The sequence below is a fragment of the Nicotiana tomentosiformis genome, chromosome 2 (genome assembly GCF_000390325.3).
Source record: "Nicotiana tomentosiformis chromosome 2, ASM39032v3, whole genome shotgun sequence".
In the NCBI taxonomy this organism is placed as follows: Eukaryota; Viridiplantae; Streptophyta; class Magnoliopsida; order Solanales; family Solanaceae; genus Nicotiana; species Nicotiana tomentosiformis.
Window position 1 is genome coordinate 67371031 of NC_090813.1, and position 15762 is coordinate 67386792.

General features: G+C 37.1%; 2 long non-coding RNA genes across 2 annotated transcripts; both read left to right on the forward strand.

The window, feature by feature from the left end:
• The first annotated feature begins 235 nt into the window (after nucleotides 1-235).
• Nucleotides 236-736, forward strand: LOC138906524 (uncharacterized). Its single transcript, XR_011413950.1, has 2 exons — nucleotides 236-353; nucleotides 449-736. It is a non-coding gene; the product is annotated as an uncharacterized lncRNA (long non-coding RNA).
• A 1052-nt stretch (nucleotides 737-1788) lies between these two features.
• On the forward strand, nucleotides 1789-3074 carry LOC108948992 (uncharacterized). Its single transcript, XR_004503088.2, has 2 exons — nucleotides 1789-2619; nucleotides 2745-3074. It is a non-coding gene; the product is annotated as an uncharacterized lncRNA (long non-coding RNA).
• The last annotated feature ends 12688 nt before the right edge of the window (nucleotides 3075-15762 follow it).

Below are 15762 nucleotides of genomic sequence, written 5' to 3' on the forward strand. Positions count from 1 at the left end.
GCCCACCAACCCCAATGTTTCCCTCATTTTTTAATCCTTTCCCCCCTTTTTTCCCAAACCCCTTTTCTCATTTTCACTTATTTTTCATTTTCAAAAACCCTCGCCCACTCTCACTTAATCAAAACCCATAGAACTAAAGCGACTACAGATCTATCAATCTCTTTTCCTTTACTTAATCTCTTTCATTTCTTCTTCACTTAATCTCTTCCATTTCTTCTTCATTTCCTCCGAATTCAAGCCCGTGTAGTTGCAAAATTTCAAATACAATAGCTCTCCGCTTTTCTTCAGTGCCTCCTCTGTTGCAAAATGAAAGAGGTATGAAAGAAAACTTTAGATCTATCAATCAATTGGATGTAAGTTTATTTGATTTTGCTCTTTCATACAAATTCCTCTTCGATTTTGCTTTGATTTTGCTCTTTCATTCTTTGCTTTGATTTTGCTTTGATAGAATCGGTGTATTTTGAAGAAATTTGGTAGAATCGGTATATTTTGAATTGGTAGAATCGGCAGAAATTTGGTAGAATCGGTGTATTTTGAAGAAGGATATAACACTCTTTTCGCCGACTTGATCATCAACCTTAACAGAATTCCTGTCTTTACAATAACAATTGCAGCCAATTCTGGCTAGGAATTTCTTGCCATAGGACTTGTTATTGGTATTTGCTTGTGGCTGATGCTGATGATTTCTTGAAATATTCTGCAATAATGCACTTCTACTATTCCAGCTTGATTATGAATGAATACTTGGAGTTTTGTGGCATTTTGTGGTTCACTATTTGTCAGTTTTGTTTACTGGCAATGCTAGCTGATTCAGTCAGTTTTGTTTGTTTTGTGGTTCACTATTTGTGGCATTTTCTTGATTTTCTTCATCAACCCCTTCATTGAAGTATTTTTTTGCACTAAATATATCTATTTCTCTATCATCTGCTTTCTTGCTCAAATTTTCACTTGACTCAAGTACTTTGTTATCCTTTGCTTGTTCAATTCATGTTGGGCTATTTTACTTTAGTATTCTTCTAGTGGAAGAAACTCTTATGTATCTGTGCTATCTCACACTGATTTTATCTTTTAAGATTCGCAAGGAGCTAGCAAGATACTTTAAGTGAAAAAAGGAATGTGTTAAATTTATCTAATGGAGAACGCATTGTGGTTGATTTTGACGACACGGATTCTCCCATTGGTGAAGGACAAGGCGTTCTTGCAGGCTTTTGCGGAATTTTAGCAACCGACTGCCCTATTTTTCCAATTCACTTTGAGAAATGGCCGGATTTACCTGTGACAATCTTCAATCGTTGTTATGATCGATTTATAAAGGAATTACTGAGGCATACACTATCTTTGTTTTATGTCAATAGATGTTTTCATATACATATTTACAATTAAATCATGAATAAGTAATGTATTTTCTTTTCAACTTTTAATTGCTAAGTTAAACTATTTGATTAGAATAAAAACCAAGTACGAGTAAGTATTTACTCATATATTCTGGTGCATAACATAACCAGATTGTTTGCATTCATTATATCCTAATTCCTAGGAGTAATTTAGAAGAATAAATATATGTTTATTATTATAACATTAACCATACACTAACAATTGAAGTGTACGCTTATGCATAGCCATGAGAAGGCTCCATTTTGAATTTGTCTAATTTGTTTGAATTTTGAGGATACGAAAAGAAGCTACAGGAGGAAGATAAATTCAAATGAACCTCAAGGAATAACTGATTTTGGATCTATGTTTGTTTGATTTAATTAGCTTAGCTTTATTATATCAAAGAGATTAGGTGGACGGCTGCTTGGGTTAATTCTTCAAATAAATTGAGAACTGTCAAGGAACACCAAGAATTACAATAGAGTTCCAAGGCAACTACTTGAACAAAATAGAGAAGTAAACTATAGGGAAGACATGAGACTTTAAAATTGGAATGATCCAAATTAAAGCACTTCATTAGCATTATATCATAAACAGAGCAAAGAAACCAGTATACAGAATAAGAATAGGATTATGATATCCCAAGAACAACTTCGAATATGTGAATAATATCCACATTTTAAAGATTGTTAAATAAATCTTTATTATGGTAAATTTTGTGTTACTAACTGCAGTGCCAAAGTTTCAGCACTTGTTTTATAATAGAAAATGATATTATTCTTCTATTATTTTTTTTTAACTTGTCAATCACTGATTGAAGTAAGGACACTGACTTTTGGTGTGTAATATATTTAGAAAAAAATTAAACTAGCATTGAGCCAAAGTACCGTGGATGAGTCTGAAATTTCGCCAAATGATGTTGTTGATAAGGTGTTGGGAAAAGAGCACTCTGGAAGGGTAAGGTGCTTAGGATTAGGAGTTGTTCCTGGCAGAGCTTTTAGATAAATAAGACCTTGTTATAGTGATTTGAATGCTTCAAGTTATAATAATGGTTCATGTTCTTCCCAATGCCAAGAGAAGTACAATCAAATGTTGAATGCTCACAATCAAAGCCAAGAGAACTACAGAAAAATGATGAATGTTAACACTCAAATGATGAATGCTTTTAAGGCGTATATGATAATGAAAGAAGGAAAGATACCTGAAGAATTTGCAGGGATATTTGTTTCTCCTCCTCTTTCAACGGTAAGAATAGTTCATAACTTTCTTATTTAATTTTGTAAAGTATGATTGTTCAGTCCAAGTATTATTAGTTAGGATATTGTTGAAGTACTTTTTGTGAATTATATTTTCTTTTGATTATTTTGTAGCCAAGTGATGCGGCTAGCGGATCCATTTCACCCATGGATATTAGAAGATCATCTGGTGGAAGTAATCCTAACGACAACCATTGAAGTTGCTTGCAAATGTATTAGATAATTAAGTATCGTACTCGATTGAACGGTCATAGTAGATCTTTTGTCCATAAAGGCTGGAGTGGATATTCTGTTTAATGTTAGTTTTAAGACTAATTATAATATTGATGTTTTGTGTTTAATGGTTGGAGTAGTTATGTTTAAAGAAAATTTTTGAGACTAATGATAATTTAATTTAATGTATTTTGTGGTTTATTAATATATTGATGTTACTTGATTCCAGTAGGCAATTTATATAATTTGTTGATGCATCATTATATTAATATAATTGAAATTGGAACAGTTATGGAGTAACATTGCAGGAAAAAAAATATTCAATGAATAGCGGAGGTTATAACTGCCGCTATTTAACCTATAATAATATTGTGTTATAAAATATATGGTGGTTAAATAAAGAAATTGCGGGAGTCTAGACCTCCGCTATTTTTTAATAAGTGATAGCCAAACTATCAAATTGCGGAGGTTATACCGCCATCAAATATTCGCCGCTATATGATAACGGCGGTCTGTCAAAAAATCCCGCAAATTGGTTGCGGCGAACATTATTGTGGGGGTTTTGAAAACCGCCGTAAAAGTATATTGCGGAGGTTTGTGACCACCGCAATATGTAAATAAAACCTCCGCAAATTCAGCGTTTTATTGTAGTGTAAGTGTTCTGTACCTTCCTAAAATGGTGAATACTGAAATTCCTGTGAATGCTAGTTATAGTGATAATTCTACATACATTCCTGACCTCACAAGTCTTTTATTTCTCTACTCGTCTAATATACCTGTAATGTGTTTGGTGAGCACTCCATTCTCTAGGTCGGGGTATGGAAGATGGAGAAGAAGCATGATAGTGTCTCTTTCTGCTAAGAATAAAATAGATTTGACGATGGCTCATGTCCTAAGCCAGCTACCACTGATATTGCAAAGCTGCGTTAATGGGATAGATGCAACAATATGGTGATTTCGTGGCTAACAGCTCACTTTCACTAACCATACTCTCAGTACTCCGAGACAACTGAGAGTATTTGGAATCAATTGGAACGTAGGTATGGTATTGTAAATGGTACTAAGGTGTTTGTAATAAAGAAGGAATTGGCCTCCACACAACAAGGTTCCCTTGACATTGCGTCATATTTTAATAAACTAAAGAAGCTCTGGGATGAGTTGGGTACAATGCGTAAGAACCATAGAAATCGTTGCATGTGTGATGCAAGAGATGGTATTCAAAAGGATGAAGAGGAGGATAAGCTTCATCAGTTTCTTATGGGCCTAAATGAAATCTATGTAGGAGTGAGAAGCAATTTGCTAATGATGCAACCTCCTCCCACACTTGATAGTGCATATAACATTTTGCTTCAAGATGAAAATCAGAGGCAAGTTCAATACACTCCCCAACTGGTTCCAGAAGCTGCTTCTTTCAATGTGAATGCTAACAATAAAGATTTTCATCCAAATGCCAACAATAAGACATTCCCTCCAAAGAAATATACTCAGAAAATGGACTTTCATCAGTCCAGGGGAAATATTTTTTGCAAATATTGTAAAAAACCTGGACACCTAATCGACAAATGCTACAAGTTATATGGATTTCCACAGAATTTCAAATTCAATAAAGGGAAAAGGATGGCTGCTAATGTGACTGTTGAGGCTGAGTATCCTGCAACAGCCTACACTCTACCTCAGTACAATTCACCTCAACTTTACACTGCTTCTGACCATGAAGAACATGTCTCTTCAGTACCTGGATTGACCAAGCAGCAGTATGCACAACTTATGTCTCTCTTACAATAGACTCAAGTTTCATCGACTGCTGATTCTCAAAATATCCTCATGGGATCTGCCAACTTTGCAGGTAGTACTTTCTCTCTGCCTATTTATATTAATGATGATTCACATGTTTGCTTACTGTATGGTGCTAGTAAAAATGTTTGAATTATAGATAGTGGAGCTACTGACCATATGACCTCAAACAAAAATATACTTTCTAATCTTACTCCACTTCCTACTCCTTACTTGGAAACTCTTCCCAATAGTTATAAGGCAAAAGTTACTTATACTGGTTCTGTTATCTTGTTCACTTCTTTCACTCTTGATAGAGTCTTATACATTCCTAGTTTTCAATATAATTTAGTCTCAGTTTACAAGTTGATTCAGCAATTTCACTGCATGGTCTTGTTTACTTCCTCTTCATGCCTTTTGATACATGCCCATTTCACGAGGAAGCTTCTGGAGCTTGGTAGGCGAGACCAAGGCCTCTACAAGCTCCTTCATGCCGCTAAGTCTGATTCTAGTCCTAATTTTGTTTTCAATAAAGATGTGCAATGTATGAATAGTGTTGATAGGTTCTTTGCCAATACTAAACAATCTAAATCTGCATTGAATTGTGTTCCTTTAGTTTCCAGTAATGATGTTCCTAGTATAAACAAACATGATGTACTTTAGCATCATAGGGTGGGACATATTCCATTTGCTAGAATGAAAAGTATTTCTTCCATTTCTGCTCAACTATCTTCTAAACAATCTTTTGTGTGTCCCATTTGTCCCCTACCAAGGCAGGCAAGGCTGCCATTTCCCCAAAATAACTCAGTTTCCAAGTGTTTGTTTGAACTCATTCATGTTGACACCTGGGACCCTATAATACTAACACATACTCTGGTGCAAAGTATTTTCTGACCATTGTGGATGATCATAGCAGGGCAACCAAAAGTAATGCTTTCAATTTGCTAAAAGCCTTTATCTCCATGCTCAGAACCCAATTTAATCTTCTAGTCAAAACCATTAGGAGTGATAATACCTTAGAAATTGGCCTTTATACTTCTGCCATACAATTTTTTTCAGATAATAGGATCATTTACCAAACAACTTGTTCTCATACACCTCAACAAAATGGTATTGTTGAAAGAAAACATAAACACTTGTTAGAGACAGCAAGAGTTTTATTGTTTCAGTCCAAACTACCTACCAAATTCTAGGGGGATTGTATCCTAACTGCCACATATCTAATAAATAGGTTTCCTTCCACAGTTTTGCACAATAAAACCCCTTTTGAAATCTTATATGGGAAGGCTCTCTCTTATTCCCACTTAAAGCCTTTTGGTTGCCTCTGTTATGCCACTTTTCCTAAATGTAATAGGGATAAATTTGACCCAAGGGCTATACCTTGTGTTTTTCTTGGTTATCCATTTGGTAAGAAAGGATACAAGCTGTATAATCTGTCTACTAAATCCGTGTTGGTCTCCCGAGATGTCATCTTTCATGAATATATATTCCCTTACTCCCTTTCATTATCTTTTCCCAGTCAGTTTCCCACTTTCATTTCTGATGATACCTCCCATTCTCCTTCCCCTGCCCTTTCTCCTGCTTCCATTATTACTCTTGCTTCTCCTGTTCCTAATGATGTTCTGCCTATTCCTCCTGATTCATCTACTATTTCAGCACCTCTTCTTGACCCTGTAACTACTTCCCCTTCAGCTGATCCAATTCAGCCTTCTCAGCTTAAGAGAAGCAGTAGGAATCACACTCTTCCCTCGCACCTAAATGATTTTGTTGTTCAGCTTCCACCTTCCCTCTCTAACTCCACTACTACATCCCTTTCTGCTGCCCACACAGTTTCTTCTGAGCCTCATTCTTATATTCAGGCTGCTTCCAGCCCTGCTTGGCAAGAAGCCATGAGGAAAGAGTTTCAGGCTCTAGAAGCTAATGGCACTTGACAATAGTTGAATTACCTCAAGGGAAAAAAGTTATAGGGTGCAAATGGGTCTATAAGATTAAGTATAAAGCTGATGGTAGTGTGGAGAGGTTGTAACGACTTGGTCGGTCGTTTTGAGTATTACAACTCTATTTTTTCATTTATTGCTCAATTTGTTCTTTACAATTATTTTATGACTTACCGGGTTAGTTGGTTCGGGTCCGGAAGGATTTCGGGGTGAAATAAGATACTTAGTCTATAATTGAAAACTTAAGTTGGAAAAGTTAACCAGATGTTGACTTATATGTAAACTACCTCGGATTTAAATTCTAATGATTCTAATAGCTCTGTATGGTGATTTTGGACTTAGGAGCGCGTCCGGTAAAAATTATTTGGAGGTCCGTAGCGGAATTAGGCTTGAAATGATGAAAGTCGAATTTTTGAAAGTTTGACCGGGGGTTTGACTTTTTGATATCGGGGTCGAAACCCAATTCTGAAAATTAGAATACCTCTGTTATGTCATTTATGACTTGTGTACAAAATTTGAGGTCAATCGGACGTGATTTGATAGGTTCCGGCGTCGTTTGTAAAAATTGGAAGTTTCAAAGTTCATTAGGCTTGAATTGGGGTATGATTCGTGGTTTTAGCATTGTTGGATGTGATTTGAGGTTTTGACTAAGTTTGTATCATGTTTTAGGACTTGTTGATGTATTTGGTTGAGGTCTCGGGGGCCTCGGGTGAGTTTCGGACGGCTAACGGGTCAATTCTGGACTTTGTATTCCAACTGAAGAATGCTGGTTTTCTGTCACTGGTTTCCTTCTACGCAATCGCATGAGAATGTCCGCGATCGCTTAGGCTAAGTTGGAGCAGTGAGATTTTGTGCTATGCGATCGCGTGAAGGCATCCGCGATCGCGTAGGTTGGGCCAGGCTATACATCGCGAATGCGTGGGCTAGGCCGCGTTCGCGAAGAGGAAAAAAGGTTGAAGCTGGGCCACGCGCTTAATGCTTCGCGATCGCGTGTGAAGGTTCGCGATCGCGTAGGCTTGCAAAGACTGTGCTTCGCGATCGCGTAGAGTTATTTTTGGGCAATGAAAAATTGTGCTTCGTGATCGCGTGAGTTGGTCCGCGATCGCATAAAAGAAGTGACTGGGCAGAGAGTTTAAGTTCTGAAAATGGGACTTCGTCCCAATTTTTTATTTTTACCGATTTGGAACTGGAGAAGAGGCGATTTTTGGGAGAATTTCCAAAAAAAAATGGGTAAGTGTTGTTAACTCAATATTGGTCAAATTACTTGAATCCATGGTTATTTTTAATATTTAATTGGTGAATTAAGTTGAAAAATTGTGAAAACCCTTTTGGTTTAATTTGAAGATTTGAGGGTTGAGTTGATATCGGCTTTGAGTAAAATTTGTATGGTTGGACTCGCGGTTGAAGGAGCGTTCATATTTTGTAACTTTTGTCGGGTTCCGAGACGTGGGCCCCACGGATAATTTTTGAGTTAATTTCGGATTTTTATTGAAAATTAGTATTTCCTTATGGAATTAATTTGTACACATTGTAAATCGCGTCACGTGAAACGCACCCGCGACTTACAACATGCTTATTTTTATTGTTATTTGAAGTTATGGTCGAGTCGCGTGAAACGCGCACTCGAATTGGGATTTACGTATCATGACTATGTCACGGGAATCGTACCTATAGTCACGGCGATTTATTAATCGCGCCTAAAGCAAGCTACGATGTTCGTAGGTGATTATTATCTATTAATTTACCAGAGATAAAATAACTTATTAATTATTCTGGGTCTTAACAAGATCAAATTATTCCACCCAAGTTCATTTTCCGAAAACGATCAAGCCATGGTCGAAACAATTCGGTAGCCAAACTTACTGCCTTGAAAGGTGGGCTAGCTTCTACCTAAACCCAAATGTGAACTTAAAGCTTAAATTCTTACAAGATCAAACAGAACCTTCACATTCCAAACCAATTAATCGAAAATTAACATGGCCAAAATGGTTTCAATTAGCTATAGACTAGGAATTTGAATTTTCAATTGCAGACCCACAAATACAGAGATTCAATCTATTAAACCTATCACGTGAATAATTATTCATGTATAGTATCTAAACATTTAAACATGAGAGGATTCAGCTACTTGACCAAAACGTGATTTTTCCCCACATCATACTTCACTAAACAACTCCCATACAATCACAAGCGAACTCTTTGGATCCCATATAACAATAGTATTTGATTAGAGTATTTATCCTAAATCATTCAAGTTTAAGCAACACATGAATTTCAAACAAAACAATAATAACTCGATCTATCAACAGTAAACGATTACACAAATATCCTGATTCGGAATTCACACAATTTTATTACTCAAACAAAATGAGGTGCAAAGGTTTCATGACTTACCTAATTTCGCAAAGTAAACTGAAATTTTGGCTAAATGAAAGCTGAAAAGGAACCATGTTCTTAATATTTACACATTACCTATGTCTAGCACATGGATATTTTCGTTCAGGCGGGTAAAAATTTATTAAGCACCGGCTAAAGAGTAAATATATTTTAAATAATGACTAAAGAGTAAATACATCTTTAATTAGTGGTTAACCGTGCACTTACCCGCTAAAACCCCACTAAAAGCTCAATTCTTAAAGATTCCATATGATCCATTTTAGTTTATTCGAACAGAGGTCTGATTACCCCGGATGGCCTAATTGTAATTTAAATGAAATGGTCCATTGTCTAGTTAAATCATGGAACCAGCCCCCTATAACCCGTCGATATTAACCATTGTATTTTATAAAAATCAAACTCAAACCTTTTAGCTTAAATTTCGGATCCTCCAATGTATCAGCATTCCCATTTGATTTTAACTTAACTTGGACCAAGTTTCTTTCAACTCCGACTAATTACACCTTCTGCTTAAACACCATAACCTCTATAGTTAACCAAATAAAAGCAGTAAATTTATATGCATGAGAAATATCAAGCAAAGACAATAAATGAACAAGAAGAACATTCAAAATTATAGTGAGGCATCATATGAATCAATATCAAAAAGAAAAAAAAATGAAGACTAAGAAATGAACCTCTTTTAAAACAAATCTTTTCAATAATATTAGAACTCCCACCGAAGCTTTACAATTCCAGATATGGCAAGTCGAAACTGCGACATGAGCTCGAACCGATGACTACAACCAGAATAACTCAGAAAACTCACAACGGCTCTCAATGCTTTGAGATGGACTGTCTTGTGGTGGTTTCGGGGTCGTTTTTGAGGCTTTTTTTTGCTGGGTTTTTACTTGTTTTTCATGGGTGAAACTACTGCTTTGATGATTGTTGACAGACTGATTTACAAAGGCCGTTTGGGACTATTTCTATGGCTGGATTTAAGGAGAAAAAATGGTAGCTCCTCTTTTGAAGCTTGTGAGGTGATTCTTTAATTTTCCTTATCAGAATGCTTTTTCCACCCTCCAAAGCTCGTTTCTTTCCTCTAAAATTTCCTCTTCCCTTAAATGCTAAAAGTGAGTGTATTATATAGTGCATTGTGTGAGTTGTAGATTATGTATAATGTGTGTGTGCAGATGATCGTGTGCATGTGTGCGGGCGCAATATGGTGTAAGCCGTGAGAGACGTGAAGTGGGGAAGGAAATGACGTGAAGTGGGGAAGGAAAAGATGAGTTAAATCACTTTTGAAGTTAAATTTGTTACCAAACTTTTTAAAATCACGTGAATACTTGCTGCTTCTTCTTCTTTCTTTCTTTGTTTATTTTCTTTTATAAAAGAATTCAATTAAATATTAAGATCACCTCCTTTGCATTAAGGATTATTTCCTTTTGAGATTCCTCTTTTTGAATCTTCATCCTTTCATTTCGTGCATTGGTTCTATATTGGCTCTCATCATGACCTTGTAGTTGACAGTAAGAACAATAAGTTGGTGCCACTTCATATTCAATGTCCAACTACTTACCATCATCAGTGCCATCTAATCTCGAGAATTCTAGACATAGTTAATCCAACTTAGGTTTTAGAAGATTGATCTCCACCTTGACTTTTGCTATGTTACCTCTAGATTTTGAATATATGGCTTGATCAGGAGCAATGCCAGTGCCCACATCTTCCACCATTCTAGAAATAACATCCCATCTAAACAGGTGCCATAGCAACTGGTGAATTATAATCCAGACAGAAACAATTGCTGTCTCAACTTCAGGTTTGAAGTCCGGAGTCCATTTCAGGATCTTCATTAGATAGTCACCAAAGTGTATGTAGGTTTTGGAGTAAATGTGATTATAATCCACCTCGTTTGCAAAATCAAGATATACATACTTGTGATCAAAATATACAATTTTGACTGGAGCTTTTAGGTGGAACTGACTGACAAAGAACTTTCTGATTTCCTCCATAGTAGGTTTTGTTTTAAGAAATTTCCCAATGATAGTTAGTTTACAGTCTTGAGCAAGTTTGACTAAATAGTCTTGTGCACTGAAGAATACAACAGGTTTGCCTAAGTGTGTACCATGCTTAATTTCCACTGGTGGAGCATTCTTAATGGAATTAGACAAACTAGTTTGTACAGTAGCCAAAAAGGACGACTTGGAAATTAAAGAGGTCTTACCAGTTGATGATGAAGGGATTGTTTTATCCTATCTTTGATTGTAAACTAAATTGATTAGACGGTAGGAGGTGCAATTGCATTTTGGATATTCTGCGTTTGATGCTCAATAATTGAAGTTCCTATGGGTCGACTTGGTTTATCGAAGTTTGAAGAAATCTTCAATGGGGGTGGAATGTTGGTGTTGCCGAAGCTATGATTTTGGTTTGTGTTTTATTAGTGGATGAGGTTGTTTCTTGCAGGACTAGGTTATTTCTTGCGGATGAGTCTGTGCGAAACTAGTCACTTAAGTGGTTAAGAAGGGTTCCGACAATCAAAACTGGGAAAACAAGGTCGAAACTTTAATTTGACGACGCATACAGGTTCGTGTCGTCATTTGTGACCCATAGGAACTGGAATCGTGACCAAGGTAGAGGTAGTGGTGTCGTCATTTTCTTCCATCCTTGGAGACAAGTCTATACTCTTTTCAATCTTAATAGAAGTTTTAGCCGATGAGGAGAGCTCAGTGGGAGCTAGAGAACCACTCTCAGCTTCTGTCTGATCGAAATCATCGAAAAGCCATAGGGCGGAGTGCGCGTACTAAGACTAATGCTAGAGCTCACTTCTTCCTTACTAGACCAATTGCCATGAATGAATAAAGAGGCTTGACTTTAGCTACAGGCCTGGGGGAATGAATAGGCGTGGGGAAGAGTCTTCAACAAAATTAATTGAATAGACAGAGAAGTCCGGTAAGCCTATCGATTCAAGCAAGTCCGACTAGTTTAGGCACCGTCTTCCAGACTTCTAAAAGAGGATGATTTTAAGTCCAGAGCCTATTCTGGTTACAGAGTATGTGTAGCCAATAAGTTGGTTAGAAAACTGGTGAATCAATAGGCTTTGCTCTTGCCTTCACTTCCAGGAGGAATTCTATCATCCATGGCGAATATATCGTATAACAAGAAATTACTTAAGTCATCGGTTTGAATCCTGTCCCCACCTAATACATCTGAGGCCCGACCTCAAGATTTTAGATTCCGTAAGTAACTCACTACAAGGAATAGGAAGAAGAAAATGAAATAGGAACAAGCGCGTTAGTTGTTTAGTTCGAAATGGAGATTCCTTTCCCCTATGATTCTAGGAACAATCCTCACCGCCCTTTCAATTCTATCCATAAGCCTCTATCTAAGAAGCCAATTAAACCAAAAAAAAAGAAGAGACGATGGCCTTATGCTTGAACAACCTTCTTCTCAAAAGAAGCGAAGACGACTCGAAGAGGGAGAGGCCGAAGGAGGAAATGGAAATAAGGCGGAAGGAAATGGGGATGCACCTCTTGTTCATGAAAAGGAGGATCCTATAACCCCTGAAATTGAAGTAATTCAAGTAAGTTTAGCCCCTGTACAAGATAGGGGAAGTTCAATTAGAATAGAATGACCCCCTATTTGACTTTTCACTTGCTAACGAACTTCTACATCAGCTAAATGCAAACCTTAACCCGAAGTTGGAGAATAACAAAGTCTTTTCTAATCTATCTCATAGTATTACTGAAAGAGTATGGGCTCTTCTCGAAGGAGATGCCGCTAATTCTCCTTCCTTAGGTGTCAAATGTGATTGATCCGGCAGAATGGCTAAAGAATTACCTACACTTTATATTTTTGTTTAGTCTCGCTTGTTATCGTAAGAATCCTAAAGATCAGGTGAGTGGACATCTTGCTTCTTTTCTAGTTCTATTGAGTGGGTCTACAACTTCCTTATTCTAGGTTATTTGGTACTGCCTTCTTTTGTGGACTCCTAGGAATTCCGTATAGAGAAAAAGACAGTCTTTAAATTGAACTAGCTCTAGGGTTGCTGAAACCTCTTTGCCTTCGACGGAGTACATATTTTTGAAGTTTCATTCTTTCCTAGAGGGGAAAAACCTCTACCTTAAGGAAAAGTGTATAACCCCAAGGCCACGAACCAAAGGAGAGAGGCTAGGTCTCTATCAATAGAAAGAAAAGCAAAAGGTCTTAGCCCACACTAAAAGAATCAAAATAGTTAACAAGTAACATAAAAGAGCGTTGAGAGAATCAGTATGGTCATAGCATGATCTTTCTTATTACATCACAACCCACAAAAAAGGAATTGAGTATAGAGAAGAAGTCACAGCTAAGAAATAAAAAAGGGCGATGAAGGGGGAGCTAGCTTTAGTAGAAGTAGGGGTGGGAGATTCAGTTAATAGAAATCTTGAAGGTGAAATTTAATCTCTACCTCAGAGGTAGATTAATAGCTTTGCCTTTCCTCATCCCATTTTTTTCTCTTTGATCCCACGCTCTTATCTTCCATTCGTTCTTTGATCCTAGTTATTATTTCCATGAATCTCTTTTTCCCATTCATCTCAAACTTCCTCGTAGTAGCTGTAGTATCATCGAACTAATAGATGTACCGCAATTCAAGTACTAGAACTATCAATTTCTATCAATATCGGGATAGACAGAGGTCTAGAATAGTATGCTGTAGGAGTGAGTCCGGGGTAGAGTAAGGAAGTTAGACTGAAATGAAGGACTCAATTCCTCTAGAAGAAAGGAGACAGAAATAATAACCAATTCTATGAAAGAATATCTTATTTACTAGAATCGATTGATACTAGTCCGGGTTACCTCAGATATAGAGCCTTTAGGCGAGAAAAAAAAGGTACTTAGTGCACTAACTCAAACCTTGTTCTTGGACGAAATGTCCTGCTAACATAGGGGCACTCCTACTAAGAAATGGAAGAGCCAATTTCTTTCTCTTCGACAACACAGTGCCTCACCTGCCCTCTGCTACACATCTCTTTCGTTCGCCCTAAACCCACCCACCAAATGGAACTCTGCCCTTTTTTGTTGGGTTAGAACGATTATGAAGTTAGGGAGGAAGAAGAGAGGGAAGAAAGAGTATAGTAATCTTTACCTTTCCCACCTCTCAGAAATGGAGAAGGAATCAAAAATCTAGTGAACCCCTCAAACTCCATAGGTAATTCGAGATAATTCGAGAAGAATAAGATAAGCTAAGACAAAGAACTTGAACATTGACAATAGAAATTTTAATACTACCATTATTTTGCGTTGACTCTTCCGCGAAGTAGCCTAAAGAATCCCTTTTTTCGCTTATTACTCCTATAGAACGAGAGATTTGGCAACATTCACTGAGTAAAAACAAACATCCATTTTATTTCGTAAGAAAACTTCTTATAAACTAAGATTAGTCTTAGATTATGTAGGAAAAGGGATCGTATCACCGACCATATCTATTATTAGTAGGAAGGTAAGTTCAAAAAACTATCTTTCTCTATTTGATTGACAATGTAAATCTATTCGGATGATGTGAAAAATTATGTAGCCGAGTCACGAGGACTTATTCTTCTACTCCCTTCCCGGAAGATAGAGGGAACTTAGCCTCTAACAAAGTAGTAGCTGACATAGGAATAACTATCAAAGGAAGAGCTTCCGCTAAGATTCTAACTTATTTGGAAACTAGATTTGTTTCCCCTACAGACTCTTCTTTTGAAGAATCTGATTCGCTAATATTGGTATAGTGAATGGGTCTTCCTTGCCAACCTTCACTTCTGGAAGGAAGAAGTAGAAGCTGACCCTCATACATACATTGTAGGGAAGGACCCCTCCAGTGGTATAATTTATGGAGAAAGGCTTCCATCAGCAGGCAGGTATTTTCCTTTATGATACCTTCACGTCTTGTTGTCAAACCTACTACTATTCATATTATAAATTTTCTCGCTTGCACATATAATTGGGCTCTTAAGAAACTAGAGGTCTGTAATGAACATTTACCCGGAACTCTTGAGGAGGGGTCTATATGTCTCAACCTCCTGGTTTTCTAGATAACGCTCATCCAGGATATGTATGCTGACTTCCCAAAGCTCTTTATGGACTGAAGCAAACTCCCAGAGCTTTTTTTCACTTGTTTCAGCACTATATTGTGCTCTAAAGGGATTCTTTGAAAGTGCCTGTAATACCTTTTTATTCATTCGTCACACATTTAGGGATAGTATCTACCTTATTTTATATGTCGATGATCTTTTTCTCACAGGGAGTGGTCAACAGGGAATACTTGCTCTTCTTTCGTTCTTGCATGCTCATAAAAATATTGGGCCTTCTCCACTATTTTCCTTGTATGGAAGTGTGTCGGCAGGGGCACACTCTTATCCTTCGTCAGCAGAAATATGCCCTAGATCTCTTGCCTCATGTAGACATGCTTGATTATCGTCCTTTGGCCACCCCTCTTACTAGTGGTACCGAGCTTCCCAAGTTGGATGTCACTTCCCTCTCTGATTACACCTATTTCATTCTTCTATTGAGTCGGCTAACTGTAACTATAAGTTACATGCCTCGAACTCGTATAAATATTCTTCCTCTAGGGCCTCCTTTCACCTTTTGTTAGCGACCCTTAAACATGGGTTCCAGTAGTGCTAGTTCAAGCCTTACCTTTTTCGTTAAGTCTGACTATTTTTCAAATTCTATATATGAATGAAAGCTACATTTCGGCAAATAGGTATATTAGTTTCACAATCGAGGTCAGAGCTTCAAGTCAGTAATGTCTCTTTAGTGCCTCATACTCTACTACAATTCTTATTCAATATAATAATATTACTACAATGTCG